The sequence below is a fragment of the Neltuma alba genome, unplaced genomic scaffold (genome assembly GCF_004799145.2).
Source record: "Neltuma alba isolate B1F8T4 unplaced genomic scaffold, ASM479914v2 tig00012699_pilon, whole genome shotgun sequence".
NCBI lineage: Eukaryota > Viridiplantae > Streptophyta > Magnoliopsida > Fabales > Fabaceae > Neltuma > Neltuma alba.
Genome location: NW_021637126.1, coordinates 2,275 through 21,684, shown reverse-complemented (window position 1 = coordinate 21,684; position 19,410 = coordinate 2,275). Strand labels below are relative to the sequence as shown.

The following is a 19,410-nucleotide window of genomic DNA, read 5'->3' as shown; positions in this document are numbered from 1 at the left end:
ATTTTGTGATTACTTGTACATTAAAAAAATTCTATTCTATTATTTATTTATAAAGATGGTGTCAAACTTATTTTCTTTCTTTTTATTTCAAAAGGAAAATTTGCACAACCATATTGGTATTCCTGCAGAGACTCCTATAGTCTCACACGTTTACTAATGAATCTAGATACCTGCGGAGGTTCTAAAAACCTCACACGGTAAAGATTTTAAAAAGAGAAGCACTTTTAAAAATAAAAAGAAAGAACCAAAAAAAAAGTCAACATAAGACTCAAGTTAAGCATAATAGATGGGAATGAAAATTCATACTTGATGCTTACTTATCAATTGGTTAAAAAATACATTGTATAATAAGTCAATAAATAAAAATTATATACACATATTGGTAAAAAGGCATGAACCAAAAATAGAATAAATGAAATAAAATGGAAATTAAAAAAGAAGGAAGTGGATATTGGAATGAGTACATGTAGGGATAAATAGATAAAGACATATTTTGAATAAATCCCAAAGAAAAAGAGGGAGTGAGGATTAACTAAAATTATGTTAGATCCAACCTTCTAGCCATCACTGCTCCAGCTTATAAATGTAATATCAATCACAAGAGCATAGGCTTTCCTCGGATAAAAGGAAGAAGAAGATGAAAAAAAAGATTTTTCTCTAGTTAGGCCTTCTCTCTTTTTTCCCAAAACAACTTATTGCAATGAAATAAGATAATAGAAGAGCTCTCTACCTTGCCTCCCTTCTTCACTGGGAAACTCTAACTGTCTTCCTTTAACTCTTACTCTCCAATTTATAGGCTCTAACTAGGGTTTTCCAAATTTCTTCTAATTTTTGTTTTTTTATTTTCTTTAATTATGACTCATAAAATAACTTCCTATTTAAGCACCAAATCATCATCAAATTGTGATTTTTTTATTTTAATTTTCGTTTTTTATTTTTTCTACTATCATAATTCCAAAATATGTTTTTAAATTGAGGAGCCAATCATCTTAAATGAAAAATCTTTATTTTTATTTTCTGATTTTCTTATTTCCCTCTTTAATGTGTCCACCTCATATTTCCCAAATTGGCTTTTAATTCTTACCTTTTATTTTATTGTCATTTATTGTAAGAGGGATATTTTCTTTTTTTTTTTTATTTCCCATATGGTAGATTTCTCAAACTTAGCCTCCAAGAAAGAATCAAGGAGGATATCAATCTTTTATTATTCTTCTTTTTTTTTAATTTCATTTACATTTAATATTTTTATGGGGCCCTGGATAAAATTGGGTGTTTTGACTATTTTTTCCCCCCGGTGAAACAGTATTGACGATTTTAAAATTCAGTATATGTTAGGACATTAACAAAAGAAAAAAAAAACTAAAAAATCTTCCAAAAACGCACTTCTCTGAATGAATGAATGATGTCGCTGTTAAGATCTTCTTGGTAGAGAATTTGTAAATGTGCTGTAAACCTTCTTTGAAAATTGTCAAGTGGGTCCTCATCATGATGAGCCCCTTTTTTTTTGAGCTGAATGATGAGCCCCTTAAAGAGAAAAAATTGGGAGAAAAAAAAACCACCAAAATAATACAGGGCTTGTACCTACTTATGATGAGCGCTTTTAAATTTTTTTACGTAAAGTGAAACAACTATTTTCACGCATTTACATGCTTACATAAGACCTGTTCGCTCTTAACAAAAATAATCCATCATGTCAAATGATGCAGTTGAATTATCACACTGTGCTTAAATTTTATAGACTGAAACTATAAAGAAAAAATCCCAAAAAAAGACTATTGAATTTCAAAATAACAAATTAGTATTGGTTACTACACTTATAAAGAAAATGATTACACTTACAAAACAAATAACAACATATTTTTATAGTAATCTCTGACTTGTCATTTTGAAATTCAACAGTTACTTTTTGAGATTTTTCCAACTATAAACTGTTAAAAGGTACATAATTCAAATCATTATGATTATACAAGCAAGTTTCAAAACATGCAATTTTAATCATGAGTTCTTTGTAAATATTAAATTTAAATTATGTATGCTTATATCAGATGGTTCATAGTCCATAAAATAAAAGAGAAGCATAGGGTTAAAGAATATAAAAACTAATTTGCATGTTAACGCATGAAACTCAGTTTTACGTACAAGTATTGCCTTAGGAATGCAAAAGTTTCTTGGCCCCTCTTAAATGGTAATCCCTCCGAATTCTCATTATAAAGATTTCCATCAGCTTTTCTAAGATGTTTTGTCTAAAACATTAAACTTTTTTCACTCAATATTCCTAACAAGAAAAAAGCCGCACTAATATAATTTAATGATACGAAAATGGGTTAAGAAGAGACTCACCAGTCGCCACTTATAATCTGAGGCTAATTTAAATTCATGGGGCATACTATAATTTAAATTTAAATAAAAATAGATATTTTGTAAAGAGAAAGATACACATAAATCAGTAAAAGAATGAGTGTCATACAACTCTGGTTTGTATATAAAAACAAATCCCACCCAAAAATATCTCATGTAAGCTTGAATGGGACCAAGGTGATGAAGCAGAGTACTGACACGTAACACAGAAAACTACTTTTGAAGGATCACAGTCACAATCAAACAATCAAAAGCTATGGTGATGTTGGTGCATATCCGAGATGCGTCCCGGAGGGATAGAGATATAGTACTGTCCTCATATTAAATCCAAGCACAGTGTTGTCCCACCGATTTATGGGCAACAGATATTCTGAAATTCCAAGGTTTTTTCACAAATCTATGAGTTGTTATTTCTAAACTATACTTGTATTCATATTTGTTATCGCCCCTTCTTCGTCTTTCTATATCCTCTCTGTTATTCTCTCCGCTGTTATTTTCCCCCATCAATCGATACCCCCGAGTTCTCCACCAAAATTGCAGATTGAGAGGTTTTCTGGGTGTGTCTGAATCTGGCGTGTGTGTCAATTGCAAGCCCGAAAGTATGATGATTGAGTGACATTTTGTTTGAAACCGAGCTAGGGTGAGGAGGGAGAAGGTGGAAGGACACATGTACAGAGTGCAAGGAGCTGTCGTTGGGTCCAAGTCCGAGGTGGGTGCCGTCGATCGGAAGCGAATCAACGACGTCCTCGATAAGCAGCTCGAGCGATCGTCTCCGTCCACTTCTAGGGCTATCAAAGCCAAGGATAGGTCGTCGGATCAATCGCTTTTCCCCTCTAAGCCGCCCTCCGATCCCAGGGACTCGCAGCGCCCTGCCTCCATCTCTAAGAATTCCAACACTTCACGTGGTTAGGACCCATGATTACCCTTCTCCTTTGGTTGGCTTGTTTGTCCCTTGCATGTTTAGAATAACTGTGCTCTCACATGTTAGAACCGCTTTGTGATTTGGTTTTTCTGAATAATAACATTAGGATCTGATCTGTGATGCTTTGATAAATATATCTGCTTGGTAATATATGAGGGGTAAAAGCCTACATTGTGCTGGGTGCTTTTCGGCCTCCACCCAAACAATTTGCATAAACAATAGTTGAACTTTGATCTCACAGTGTTATATGCATAAAACCTAATTCGATTATGGACTGCACCGAAACGTCATTTCTTGGACGTGAGTCATGCTCGTTTTCTCATAGCTTGATAAATCCTGGTTTGGAATGTTCACAACGTTTTATGTTTTACTCTGAGTTCCTTTGAATGGTGCGAGGGCCGATTACCGCGGGTATTTTCTATATTATTTTCTGGTAGTTCTCCCTTTCTTCCCCTGCTTAGTGTTGGATAAATAGTATCAAGTGTCAACTCTCCAAATCTTTATATTATAATCATGTGAGAATGCCTAAACTCTATTATTACACCATTAAAACATCAACTCACTTGAATGCCCTGAAGAACTCAGCGATTGAGCTTTTCTAGTGACAGTCAAAGTTATTGCTGAATAAGAGAAGACAATGTCTAGAGTTCTTTTTATTAACTTCTTATGTCTGATATGTAAGATCATAATTGTGTACTCCCTCCGTTCTTTATTATAAGAGACGAATAACCGAATTACGTTAATTAAAAAAAAGGTTAAAATTAGTTAAGAACAATCATGTGTAAAAAGTATAACTTTTTTTTCAAAAATGCCCTCATTAATAAGGAAAGAGAGCATGAGAGAGAACAATTAAATTATTAAAAGAAAGAGAAGTGAGAGAAGAGAGAGTGTGACTTGGAGACAATAAATATGGGTAAAATAGGAAATTAACACAAAAAAGTAGAGACAACTTTTAAGTGTCTCTTATATATAGGAACATGTCATAAGCATCAAATGTCTTTTATAATAAGGAACGGAGGGAGTATTTTGTAGAAAGAAGGGGAAAATAAATTAGGCTGATATTAGCAGAAGTGTTGAGTGATTATTATTTCACATAAATGCACGAGGTGGACACTCTGTCCTATACTTTTTTGGCTATCTGCAAATTTGTATGTTGTTAAATATACAAGGGTTTAAAGAGGGGAAAAAAAAGGAAAAAGAAAAGACAAGGCTAGCATTTATCAAATCAAAGCCTATCGAACTTGGATTTTGCTGGTGAGAGCTTGCTGTTTCCACTCATCTAGTCTTGAGTTTGAATTGGCGGAAATTCACACACGAGCATTTATCACACCATAGCTGGACCTAGTTCACCAAAGAGATTGTCAGGTCAGCATGAAGATGAAGGCCTAAGTGCATGTGTTTTAGATAGGGAAATACAGAACACATTTGCATGATTTAGAGTTGCTGAGGAAGACATTGATCTGTTACTTAAATTTCTATCTATTGGCTGCAGAGGAATCTGAAACAGACACTGAAGCATCAGATGTTAGTGGTTCTGATGAGGATGATACATCTTGGATCTCATGGTTTTGCAATCTCAGGGGAAATGAGTTCTTTTGCGAGATAGACGATGATTACATACAAGATGAATTCAACCTCTGTGGATTAAGCAGTCAAGTGCCTTATTATGATTATGCACTCGATCTAATTTTGGATGTTGAGTCCTGTCATGGTAAGCTTAGTTTTGCATATTTCTATTTTCTGATGCAAATCTAGAATACAAGTGATGGTATGTGATGAATATACTTCTGTTTTAATGATATGGAAATATTTTGATTGAACGAAGGTGGTTTTCCCCTTGAAGGTGAATTTGAATTTTTCACTGATGTGACTTGCTTTGAATGTCCAATTTACATGCCTAGCCATTTTTTAATTTGTTTTCTTAATGCTACTTTGGGTCGGTTGAAACATAAAGCTGACATGGTCACAGAGGAACAAAATGAATTAATAGAATCGGCAGCAGAGATGCTTTATGGCCTGATTCATGCTCGGTACATTTTGACCAGTAAAGGGATGGGTGCTATGGTAAGATTTTTCTGCTTTCCAATATCCACGTTTTTATGCTTAGCTAGCACTGATATTGGAATTGGATCATCTTCAGCTGGACAAGTACAAGAACTATGACTTTGGAAGATGTCCAGAGTTTACTGCTCAGGACAACCCTGCCTTCCACTTGGTCTGTCAGACATTCCTCGTTGTAGTACTGTAAAAATCTATTGCCCCAAGTGTGAAGACACTTATTACCCTCGGTCAAAGTATCAAGGTAGTATCCTTATATATTTATATTGGGGCTCCACTTTTCACTAAATTCACTCATGCTGCTTTTTATGTTTTTTTTCCCCCTCAACGTATATCATTTTTCGTTCTCTATGATTCCATCTGAAATTTGATGCACTGCACTAGACAAAAGACTAGGCTAAGTGCTTATGTGGCTTTGCTGCGGAATATACTTCTATCAGAGAGCACTTTCCAAAGAATTTATGAAAATTATATTGAAATTAAAGTGATAAAAACAAAAGTAGCTTCCTTTTTTGCCTTGAAACAAATAAAGTAACGGAAAAATGGCATCTTAGAATTCCGGTTCTTTTAGATGGTTTTCTAGTAGACTCTTCTATCTTGATATTGATTCTGAGGTTCAGAAGCTCTGCTCGACTTGTGTGTTGAGTTTCCCTATTACTCAACGAACAAATATTTTTCGGATTGCAAGTCTAGTGACCATTCCTTAGAGCTTTTCTCATTGTGATTATATGAGATGTATGTGATTTTTAGGATTGAGTAGCTTGCACTCAATATTTTTTATCAATATTATAATTGTGGGTTTCCCTCTTTACGCTTCGTTTTAGACCCATGTTTCCTTAATTTATATCTAGACAATGATGGAGCTTACTTTGGAACCACATTTCCTCACCTCTTCTTGATGACATACGGGCATCTGAAGTCACAAAAGCCGTCTCAGAGCTATGTTCCAAGAGTTTTTGGTTATAAAATCCACAAGCCATGAGGCTGCATGCATCAGAGAGTCTGCTTATGTCTTAATCACCTATTTCTTTGTTGTATTCCTCAAAAATATCAGTGGATTACTAGGTTCCCAAATCAGCGCAAGTCAGATTACCCTGTTACTAATTTAGGAACATATAAAGATATGTCCACCATTTCCAGCAAGTGGTTAATTTTGCTTTCAGCTTCAAAGTCGGTCAGTTTTTGTAAATTTTTTTCCTCATCTTATAAATAGGTTTTTAGAACAGGTACTTGAACTGTGTTTTAATGGCTTGATCCAAATTTTTTTTTTTTGGGGTGCTTGACTTTATACCAAATCCCTACTGGATTCAAATTCTGTGTCGTCATAACCTATCATCTGTCCAGACCTGGTTGAAAAGTGTGAATAAGATTTATCATTGTTAGCATGTAGATTCGTGTACCTTTGTTTTGGTTTTATATGGTTGAGGTATTGTTCCATTTTGTGAAGTTTTTCTTTTCAAATGCGTTGGAGTGAATTTTCTTTTTATCTTTTGGATACAAATGGCAAGCTAGAGCTTGAGAACTGAGGCACAAGGTAACAGAAAACTACATCCTACTCTGGAGAGGTTTATCTTGGTGAAAAGCTTGAGGAGAATCAGGACACATGTCCCTAAGGACTATTTATTGAGATGGGCTTCCCCTTCTACTTTGAACCTGTGTGGAATAGCTTATAAATATCTTTTCATTCGTGATTTACAGAATATGAAATAATTGTATGAGAAGAGTTTTGTCTTGACTTGCATGAAATATGTTTATAAGTATTTTTGAACATTAGTGTGGAAGTACTTATAATATTTTGATGGCACCGCATATAATATTGAAAGAATCTGAACTTCGTGTTATGCCTGTAACATTTTTAAGTATACAAAAGAAAATCACCTGCAAGCAATAAAATATCAAGGACTAAGTGAACCGGTTGTTCAATATAGGGACCGGTCGGCATTTACGAACAACATAATTATATTGCCAGCCAAGGCTCAAACAAACATAAAAATGATCATCTTACTCGACAGGTGCGTTAATTTTTTATTTTATTTAAATTTGTGGTAATAGTAGCTCAACTGCACCAATCATTTTAGTGATAGATACTTTTGGCTTGTTTTTTTATTTTATTTTATTTTAATTCAAGACAGACGTGTTGACCAGCGGAACAATTATGAAATTGTTGCCAATCCAATAATTAGCATAAAATAAAAACGTAATTTTTTTTGGTGAACATAAAAAGGTAATTTAACACAACTATAAAGTGAAATTGTTGACAAATTTTCTGCAAATCGTGTCCTAAAAATAGAACGTATGAGCATAGAGCTTGATTGAGTCTAATTTAGAGAGAAGAGAGAGACTTTGTCGAGGCAAGATAGGATCTTCAAGCGAGGATTTTTTTTTTTTTGGTAACTAATAATTGAATAGCAGAAAAACAAGAATACCCATACAACAAGACTCTGATACCATTTGATGCTTTTTTACTAATATTCATTTTTGTTACTTTTACTGTTATGTTTTGCAATTCTAGTGATAATAGAATCCGTGGAAAAGATGGAACACTTCGTTTTGGGGGGAAAAAGGGGTTGGGATTTATAACCTTAACCCAGCAGCAAAGTACCCATTCTAACGTCACCCCTCATCGTGAATCCACAGTATCTGGTCACATTAAGACAAAGGAATTGCTAGTTTTCAAGTGCTAGGAACTTTGTTCCTACAATTTTGTTCGTACTGTGGTTTTGTTTTTTTGGTCAATTTTGTTATGAAAACCTTCATGTCAAATTAAATATAAACAAAACTAACGTAAGAATTGAAATTCTTGAACCTATTTGTTCCAAAATATGCAAACCAGAAGCACAAGTTAGATATTAAAAAAAAAAAAAAGAGTAGGATCACATATTATGCTTCAATGGTGAACTTAGAGAAGGGGTATGGTCAAGTTTTAAAGGAAGCTTTTTTTTCCCCCATGCGATTATATTAAATTTCAACTTTTTCAATGCAAAGAAATGCAAAAAAAAATGTTTTTGTTCTAAGTTTTTAAAAAAATGGTAATATTCCTTTATTTTTTAAAAAAATTGTTTTCAAAATAGGAAACAAATAAGGCCTTTATCTCCATTTTTTTTTCACTTACACCATATTTGATTTTGGTCAACTACTTACACCATATTCTTATTTAATTATGGTAAACAACAATACTTTCTTCGTGCAGTTTTTCCGAAGTACAAAGTTTGATCTAACAAGAGTTGGTTCAATTGGTAAGGAATGACTCATAACCTATAAGGTTGTGAATTTGAATTTCACTGTCGATGCGAGTACTTTGTTGATGAGCGATATGTAAATACTTCTATAAGTACTCTGAGTCTGGAGGTGTGTCCTGTCCCTAATGAGATCCTAAAACCCAACTCAGTTTAGTGGACCAAAAAAAAAAGGTTTAAAACCTTGAAGGGTGAAGCCTTATATCCTTTTCTCCAACATGTTTAATCAAATGACTCGTCCACTACTTTCATAAATTTGAGTCATTGAGTGTCAAAGTCCTAATATTTAAAGTATCGAATTTTTCTTAAGTGACTTGGATTAACCTCTTTGCCTAAATCCGTCCACACAAAACTGTTTTTTTAAAATTAAAAAACTTCAGGTGGATGCTTTTTTTGGCCCAAAAAAAGGGCTACTATGGCCCACATGTTTGAGAGAGAAATGCATCCACACGCCCACAGAAAGATAAGAAGAAAGGAAGGCCACCCTGTACACGCTCACTCAGACGTGGAGGCTTTACCCTTTGCTTCAACTTGCAACTTTATCTTGTAACTAAAAAAAAAAAAATTGCAACTTTATCACAATATTTTATTTATAATAATATATTCCTCTATTATCACTCCCCAATTTTCCATGCTTCTGCTCAATTATTTGTTAATACTCCCTTCTATATTTATTATAATCTTCAAACAGCTAATTACAAATAATTAATAATTAGTTAAAATCAATTTAAAATAATAAATAGGTTAGAAATATTTTTTTTTAAAGATGCCTTTATAATAAATAAGAAAAATAATGAAAGAGAACGTATGGAAAAATGTTATAAGAGATAAATAATTAAAGCAACATTACAAACATATATTAAATATTAAAACAAAACTAAGTTAAAATTTATAAAATTTAAATTAAATTAAGTGAGCTGTATCCTTTGGATAAGAAGGACGTTGTGAGATTTGCTACCTCGCCAATAATTATAATTCAAAGCTGACTGCAATTGACTGCAATTTCCTATGTGTGTTGTGTTGCTTAAATGTTGGCCCTAGTTCTTGACATATACCAATCACATAACCATATAAAATGTTTTAGTTTCGTGGCCTCGTTTTATAAAATACTTTTTCAATCTCCTGACTCCGTTAGTTTTAAATAATATTTTTGAGTCAATAATTGTTATCTTTTAGAATAACCAAACTTATTCTGGGAGTGTTTGAATAGAAACCAAACCATGGTTTCAGAAGTGTTTTTACGGATTACGGATTACGTAAATATATGAAGGAGGTTATCTCGTTTTACGGAAATTGCTTCTGAAACCACGGTTTTGGAGCACCCAAACACAGCCCTATGTCAATAATATTTTTAATAAAACAATTACTATGAGGGTTAAAAGAATTGAAAATTTTCTATCAAATTTAAAATTAAAATATTTTGACTTTCTTGTGACTTTTTCTTTAAAAGGGCAGAGTGGCGTTTTCGTAATTTAGAATCAGCACGTGACCCGTAACCTTTTAACATCTGGTTTTCTTCGTCTAAGCTGCGGAGAAAAGTGGCGTTTTAGACTTAACAGTCAACAAAACTCTTTTTTTTGGATACGTGGCAGTTAATCACTTCGCCACGTAGCAAAGTTTACAGTGACCGTTAGTTCCGTTATTGGTCTGTTAGGATCCCCTAAACTATATTGTCATTTTAGAAATACTATTAGCATTAAGACGCTCTTTCTTTTAACGTTAGTAGTATTTTAGTTATAATAATTGGAATAGATTAAAAAAAACTAGTTAAATTAGTTATTTATAATAAATATGTATTTTTTTTCTTAAAATATCTTTATTAATCAAGTGTATTGGCTAGAACTATCATTATTACAAGGATCATATTAAAAAAATGAATAAATATGAACGACAATGTGGATTGAAGTCTTATATTTAAGATCAAAAAAATCAAATACTCCTCTGATCTTTAATATAGACCCATTTAACTTATTTGATTAGATTAAGGAAGTTAGATAAGTTGATTAATTATAAGAAAAGTGACATATTTTTCCTAAAACACCATAATCATCTTTCTTAATACCCCTCTTCTTTTTCTACTTAATTATAGTTGAGGGAGTATCCATAGGAGTAATTTAGAGAAAATTGATAAATATGAGAAATGGGTATTATATTTAGAACCAAAACCAACTCAAGAATTGGATCCTATATTAAGGACTAGAAGAGTAAGATCTTATATTAAGGACTGGAAGTAGCATTTAAACTGGAAAAATGATGCTATCAAATATAGATAAGCACTACAAGTATACGGGCCTGTAAACAAAGTATAACAAATCAAGGTTGATCTTAAAAAAAAAAACTCAATTAACAGTGATTAAGTAATAAAACTCTTTTTTATGTTGAGAAAATCAAGATTAAATGTAAATTGAATTAAAAGAAATTAAAATAAAATAAAACAAAGTTTTATCAAATTAACTAGAACAATTAGGACCACCTAGAGTAACCAATTTCTTATTAAATTAACATCCTCAATCAGTAAAAACAAAGCTCAATCCACTGATATAAGTCATAATTACCCTGGGTGCCTTAAAAGAAAAAAGAAAAAGTCTACAGTAGCTTTTAGGTTTCAAAATCTCCTCCCAAACGATGTCGTCTCCTCCTGTCCTCATTCCAATTGTTTTCTAAGCATGTGCATCCATCGTCAAGTTCCAAAGCATCCAAAACGGAGCACCCTGTGGGAAAAGAAACATAAATAAGTAAAAGTTGAATAAACAAGGAATACTGACACATAAAAAAATTAAAATTTACAATATTCTAATTCAAGTACCTAAAACTTCAAAATTTCAAAAAAAAAAAAACAGTGAATATTGATCGGATATTTTGCAATGTAGTTAAATGACAACAATTTCCTTATATCATAAAATTCATTAACATTTGATTGACAATGACAAGTGTTGAACAGAATATGACAAAAAGTGTAATGAAAATAACGAGTTTATTTATTACTCCCTCCTTCCTTATTATAAGAGACAAATAACCAGTTACGTTGATAAAAAAACAGTTAAAATTAGTTGAGAACAATTAATATGCAAAAAGTATAATATTTTTTCCAACAATGCCCCCCATTAATAAGGAGAGAGAGTATGAGATAAAACAATTAAATTATTAGAGAGAGAAGTGGGAGAGAGAGAGTATGAGTTGAAGACAAAAATATAAAAAGGTAAAATAGAAAATCATACAAAAAAAAACAACTTTTAAGTGTCTCTTATATATGGGAACATGCCATAAGCATCAAATGTCTCTTATAATAAGGAACGGAAGGAGTAATAAGTTGTGAACTGATAATGATAAGTGTTAAATGGCTAATAACAAGAAATGTGCGGACAATGACAAATTTGATATATTTTTTTAATATGATATAAGGACATTTTAGTCATTTGACTACATTTACAAAATAGCAGATCATGAAAGTGATGCTTATCAGGTATTTTGCAAATGTAGTTAAATGACAAAAATGCATTGTATCAAAGAGTTTATTAACAAGTTGAAACTACAATGCAAGTGTTAAACGCAATGACAAAAATATACTGGTAATGACAAGTTATTTATCACTAGTTGTGAACTGGTATAACAAGGGTTAACACTAAATGACATAGTTACATTTGTTACACAAGAAACTAATATAATATATACTGATCTCTAATTAAATATATTTTTTGTATTTAAATATTTTGAACTTATATTTTGTCATTGATTATATTTGCAAATACCAGATCAAGCACCACTTCCTCCTTGAAATTTTGATCTCTTAAATGCTTGAATTAAAATATTGCAATTTCTTAATTCTTTTATGTCATTTTCCCAATAAAAAAGAAATTAAATTAAAATAAAATAAAGTAACTCTGTTTTTTGATATTTAAAAAGAAACCCCTAATTAATGTTTCAAATTATTTAGCTCATACAAATAATTCAAAATGTCATTAATAACTCTCTAAAGATGCCCAAATAACCTTCTAAATATATCGAAATGGAGAGTTATGAATAAATACATCTGTAGAAGTATAATGCATGTTCTCCTAATTCTAAATATAACAACTAATTAGAATATTCTTGACAAGAAAAAGAGCTAATTAGAATATTTGTTCATTGGAAAAAAATAAAAATAAAAAGACAATTTATTTTATATTTAATTTTATAAATTTTTTTCAATTATCCTTGTGAACCAAGAAAGAGAGTTCTTATGAACAGAATAATAATAAAAGAAGGCATTTCAGAGAAATCAATATATATTAGTTGTACTCAAATATATAAATATATATTTTGTTACGAATAATTAAAGTAATTAATTTTTTCAATATCTATAAATCCATTATGTGTCTCCCTATATTAAATTGGAGGAAATAGATATATGTATCTCAAATTGAGGCTATTGAGGGTAAATGAGTAACTTTACTTCTAATTTCAGTAGTGTAATTTTATTCATAACTATAATTTGTGAAAATTAGTCTCTTCTGCTAAATTTAGTCCTTGTTTGTGAGAAATTAGTCTCTTCTGCTAAATCCATTCCTTGTTAGTATACTTTTAAAAAAAATTGAAAGCATGGATATTAATCTTAACTCCTTTTTGACTTCTAATAATTTTAATCTTAACTTTACTTCTAATATATCATATATTTTTGACTTAACTCCTTTTTATTCACTTTATTTTTCTTTTATTTCCAGTAATATTTCACATACTCTGTTATTCATGCTGTTTAAATCTGCAAACCCATCAATTTGTAAACATAAATAAAGAATAAAAGAAATAATATAAACTCATATCATGGATATTAATATAATTTTTTTTTAAGCGCGACAAAATGATATATATTAAGAATAACGAGAGTTACAACTTACAATAAGTAAACATTATAAGAATTAAACTTAAGGAAAAAGTCTTTAATGAACTGCTGCTTCACATAATGGATAAAAAGAGGGGGTTTAGATGATCTACCAAAGACTCGTAGAAAGAAATTCAAAAAAGAGGCTCTAAACTTGGCAAAAGCATAATACTAATACTCTTATGGTCTCATTTTATTGTCAAAAGAGCGGATACAATGAGGATTAAACATACATGAAAGGGAATAAAAGTCGGCCCGTACATCACAGATCAAGCAATTTGCCGTAATTCAGCGACCTCTTTCAGTTTTCCTATTTATTAATCCATTCATCGCATTCCGGAGGCCGGAAACAGCAGCAATCTACTTGCCTTTCCTCATCCAGCAACCACCATAATCCACATGTTTCAGAGAACTCACTCCTACAGATAAGAGTTCAGAGGAAAAAGCAGAAGTTTCATACCCTTATTGCAAGTTGATGCATCACCAGAAATCTGCGGTGAAGATCGGAAAGAAAGCTTAGGCCTTTCTTCCGATTCAACTTCAGCTCCGCCTCTTTTTTGTCCTCCAAACCTCCGTGTTCAAACCCAATTTGACCCCAACCTGCAAACACCCAACACAACTCCCAATCTAATTTCTCATTCCAAGGACAATCCGTGTCTTCTTTCCCACACTTCCCACCCAATCCACCTCCACCACCGCCAACAACCCGACAAAACCATGCCGGCAATATTCTCACCATGATCGCTTCCTTGATACCCATCAGCCTCACAATCTCCGGTTCTTCTCCCACAAGAGGAATACCATGAATCAGGGTTCTTCTTTGGTTTCCTCTTCGATGATTTCTTCTTCAGCTTGCCATAATCAGAGGCCATGCTTGCGTGCGAAGTCGTCTTGGCCATCGTTTTCGTGTTGTAGTTTATTTGCAAACCCCTTTGCCTTTGGTTCGAAATTTCAGAACTTCAAGTTACTTACCCTTTTTCGTTGCGTGCGACCACACAGGATTCGTTTCCGGTTCCTTATTCTACTTTCACTGCCGTACATTTTCTTTTTCGTTTCAAGACCTTCGCTCTCTCTTGATCGATTTCTTCTCCGTGATCGGTTTCTCAGCCGTGCTCTTCATTTCTCTCAATCTAGCTCTCCCTCGTCTACCCTCAATTCGCCTGTTCCTCGCCCGATCATTGCCGATTAAACTCTCTTCGTCTCTTTCTGCAACAAATTCTCCTCAGCCCATTCTGTGGTCTATAGGGTCGAAACCCGAATCAGAGGAAACCACTATTTCAGGACCCTGGGTGCAAATTTACAGTAATGGGGACGTGTATGAGGGTGAATTCCACAAGGGAAAGTGTTCTGGGATGGGGGTCTATCACTATCACTTGAGTGGGAGATATGAAGGTGAATGGATTGATGGGAAGTACGATGGTTATGGTGTTGAGACATGGGCTAGAGGAAGCCGGTACCGTGGGCAGTATAGGCAGGGCTTAAGGCATGGAATCGGCATCTATAAATTTTATACTGGCGATATGTATGCAGGAGAATGGTCCATGGCCAATGTCATGGTTGTGGAGTTCATAACTGCAATGATGGCAGCCATTACATTGGAGAATTTAAATGGGGTTTGAAACATGGAGTCGGCCATTACCATTTCAGGTATGTTTCAGTTCTTTGATCGGCGGCAGCCCGTGTGTGAATGGAATTGTGCTCCATATTCTACACAATTTACATTGTTCAAGTTTATCATTTTGGTGTAGCTAAAGGTTTTAAGCAGTGATGGCGTAGCGTTTAATTAGGTTATGCGCACTTAACTGTTTGGCGCTGTAATACAGCTTGGGAAAGTACTTTGAATTCCTTGCTTGAAGTGCTTGCTCTGTGGAGGGGATCTATATATTTTAATGAACAGCATCCCCGGATGCCACTTTAATAGTAGAGGATCTAGATTTCGGAGCGTTGGGAATATTGAGAATTCTCATATTCTAAGTCTGATCTTCTGGTTGGAACATTTGGGGAATTCAACTGGTGTATTTGTCTTTAAATGTCTCACATGTTTAGATTAGGGTTGTATAAAGTGCTGTTATATCTTCGCTCATTAGATATTCTAATTAAAATGTAACAATGGATGGTTTCAATGAAAAGGCCCGTGTAAAATTTATTTACAAAAGTAATGCAATCTCATATTATTATTGAAACCGTACATTTATCATGAAAAATCTGATAATGAGGATGCAAGTAACTCCATATAAATTTTTTCCCGCCATGCTTTTATGTCTGAACATAGCCTGAAGTTAAAGATGGATTTGAATCAAATGAATGCATCCCATTCTTCATTGTTTTCCTTATTAGGCATTAGCCCTTTCAACTATTCCTATTTATCTTTCTTAACCTTTAAATCTTAATGGCTGAATCCCTCAAACTGGGCATTTGAATTCTGATACACATTTCCGGTAAATTATAATTGCAGTATCTTATACACATTTCCCAAGACATGTTTTCCTTTTTGAATTTATGGAGAGTAAAAAAAGCCAACTTTCTGAATGTGAGTATTAGATTATTATTGTCATCATTGAACTAGCTTGCTCTCGCATGATTTAACTGGCCGTGTTACCCTCGTTCTATCTTGATGTTTCCATGTTATATTAAACGCATTGCTAATGAAGCACTGTGATTAAATATGTAAGATTTAGTTATGCAAGGCCTGAAGGGTCACATGTGGAACATAGTTCTGTTCTATTGTGCCATTATGCTAACTCTCTGTATGCTGCTGCTGTACTGCAGAAACGGAGACATATATGCTGGGGAGTATTTTTCTGACAAAATGCATGGTTTTGGCGTCTATCAATTTCAAAATGGGCACCGTTATGAAGGGGCATGGCATGAAGGAAGAAGACAGGGATTTGGAATGTATACTTTCAGAACTGGGGAAACGCAGTCTGGTTATTGGCAAAATGGGATGCTATATGAGTCTGAAACGCAGATAATTCATGTGGATGAATCCCCATGTGTGGCGAATCATGCCAAGGTTTCTAAAGCAGTCCAGGTAATTAGTCCAGTTACACATTTACAATAAATTAATTTAGGGAGTTTTGTGCAAAACACAAAAAACTCGTCCTTCTTGTATCATATATATTGACATCTTGAAAGGCATTCAAATAATGAAATCAAGACAGCCTTTACTTTCCCTGATCTTGTCAGGCTGAGCTTTCTTCATAAGCCAAATGGTGTGATTTCTTTGACTTTGAAATGGTGCGCTGATAATTATTAAGGCATTTTATAATAAATGTTTCAATCCAAACAGGATGCTCGATGTGCAGCTGATAGAGCTCAAAGTTTGGCAAAGTTGGATGAAGGGGTGAATAAAGTTGTTGCAGTTGCTAATAAAGCAGCAAACGCAGCGAGAGTTGTAGCTGTAAAAGCTGTGCAGAATAGAATGCATCATAACAACAATGAGAAATGAAAATCTCAGCGCTGTCATCTTCTGTCCTAGACTACAGAGCACTAGTACATTGAGAAACGAGATGGACCAAGAAGAGGCGAACTAATGAAATTTCTCCGAAGTTTGATTGTTAATATAAGTGTTTCTGCTTCGTTTCCTTCTTCCTGGGGGACGAAGCTTCCTTTATAGTATTGTGATACTGATGGAATTTACGAGGCGCCTGCTTGGAACCACATTCTGTCATTAAGACTCGATGGTTGATTGTGGAGCAGGCAGGTTCCTCCTTTGCCTTATATGACGGCTTCAGTATGTACAGGACGACTAAGAACAAGAGTGTTTCGAGTTCCAAGGTTAAGCAAAAGTGCCATAAAGATGGTGGTTTTGTTTTCCATCACAATTTATGAAATGTATCATTATCTATCTTCTAATATGTGTGTTTATTTTATTATTAGTTACATCATAAGAAGTTATTGCTGTTTAGTTAAATTACTAGCTGAAAAAAAACATATTAAGTTGGGATGAAGGAACAAACACGATCACTTCAATTCAAAAATATAACCAATTCCCATTAAAGGATTACGGTCATAAATGCATTGTTTAATTATAAGGTGATCCAACAGTTCAAAGACTTTTTTTTTATTTTTTTGGTGACGACAAAAAACACTAAAAACTGGCAAATCCTACGCGGAAAACACCTTCCCGCACAATCTTCTTGCAAGACGTCCTTAAAACACTGACGGGGGGTAGTCCAGATAGCCTTCCTATTGCCTTGCTCTTGTATTGACGCCGCTAAAGCATCAGCGCTCCTATTACTTCTCTATATATGTGGTGCGCTTCAACTTTCCAATCTTTCACTGAAAGTAGATGGTATCCGTTTATTGCCTTGCCATGGTTGATTGCTTCACCATTATACTCGCATCGCATTCAACTATGCCTTTCTTAAAGCCCAGTTTCCAGCACAACTCTAACCCTTAGATCCCGTTTGGTACAAAGTATTGAAAATAAAAATAGGGACTATGATTGTAATTGAAAAAAATCAATAAAAAATTTAATATGAATAATTTTTGTTAAATGGGATTAGGCAAACTTATTGAGATGAGATTAGGAAATACTACTTCTCCCTATGATATTCCCCAGTTTCACATGCGTAATTTTATCTAATCCCATGTAACAAGCAATCTCTTATGCTAAACTTTTTTAAATAGATTTTCTTAATTCTACTCTCAATCCATATCCCTCAATTTTCAATGCTTTATACTAAAAGGATCTGGAACACGCTCCAAGCTTCCGCCTCAGTGGCGTCACACTCCCTCAATCTGACAGTAAAACGTTTAATCCACTCCCCACTATCCCCTCGAATTACGCCTCCACATCCAGTCTCTCCCTTTTTTGCAGTACTGTCAACATTCAACTTACACCATCCTTGTGGTGGTGGCTTCCAAGAGACCATGATAACGTCATTGGGCTTTGCTGACAAAAACCTTCTTCCCATTTCCTCTTATCGCTTTCCAACTGAGATTTGATTACTTCTATGGCATTCCAGGCAGGACATCTCGAAATCCTCTGCATGTATCTTTAAATTTCTCCATTTCCGCATATACTACGCACGTTATAGCGAATGTTTCTGGCCAGGTAATATCCTCAGTATTCCTCCCCTTCAGTTTTATGTTTTTGGTAAACCAGTCTTCCCAATTTTCATTGAAGAATTTCCCCTGTACATTCCAAGGCACTAGTTGTTTCCGGATTGCAGCAATTTGCGAGCAGTCCAGTAGAGCATGAATCTGGTCTTCTACTTCACATTTACATATTTCACAAATTCCATTCCCTCCATCCCATTTGGCTGTGAGAATTTTGGTGACAAGTCTGTTATGAGCTGAAAGCCAAATAAACACTCTAACCCTTTCGAGCACTTTAAGTTTCCAATGTCTTTCCAATAGCTTTGGAGGTGCCACATTTAGAAGCCATTTATACGTCCTTCCAGTCTTGAAATTGCCATCCCCATTCGGTTTCCACTTGAGTTCGTCTTCCTCTTTTCCATTCGGTGGCCACATATGCTTGATTTTTTCAATGATAGATGCAGGAAGAATATCCTCTCTGGCCTCCGAGTCCCAACTAGCATCTTCTTTGACCATTTGAATGACTTCAAGTGAGCACTTTGCTTCTCGGAGTTCTTGTACACATTGGATTAATTTTCTTTCGTTTTTGGTCCACGCATCTTCCCAGAATTTTGCTTTATTACCATTTTTCACTTCTACCACTACATTTTCCTGGTGCTTGTCCCACAACTTGCCAAGTTCTCTCCAAAGTTTTGCGCCCCCAGTTTTTGTCTCTGGTTTCTCTCTTTGATCATTGTTTCTACCATATTTTCCCCTAAGAACATGGACCCAAAGCTCGTCAGGATTATTTTGCATTCTCCACAGGAGCTTGGGTAATCGTGCATCACTCATCAAACTCCTTAAGTCCTATACCCAATGCCTCTTTAGTTCTGTACATTCCTTTATAGCTAACCGCATGTCTTCGTTTAGCACTATGTTGTTCTCCCCAAATGAAC

At 34.1% G+C, this 19,410-nt stretch overlaps 2 pseudogenes; both read left to right on the top strand.

Annotated features, from left to right (window-relative positions):
* The first annotated feature begins 3,010 nt into the window (after positions 1 to 3,010).
* LOC114730035 (casein kinase II subunit beta-2-like) lies at positions 3,011 to 6,754 on the top strand (annotated as a pseudogene).
* Positions 6,755 to 14,223: 7,469 nt separating this feature from the next.
* On the top strand, positions 14,224 to 16,967 carry LOC114730034 (phosphatidylinositol 4-phosphate 5-kinase 8-like; annotated as a pseudogene).
* Positions 16,968 to 19,410: the final 2,443 nt, after the last annotated feature.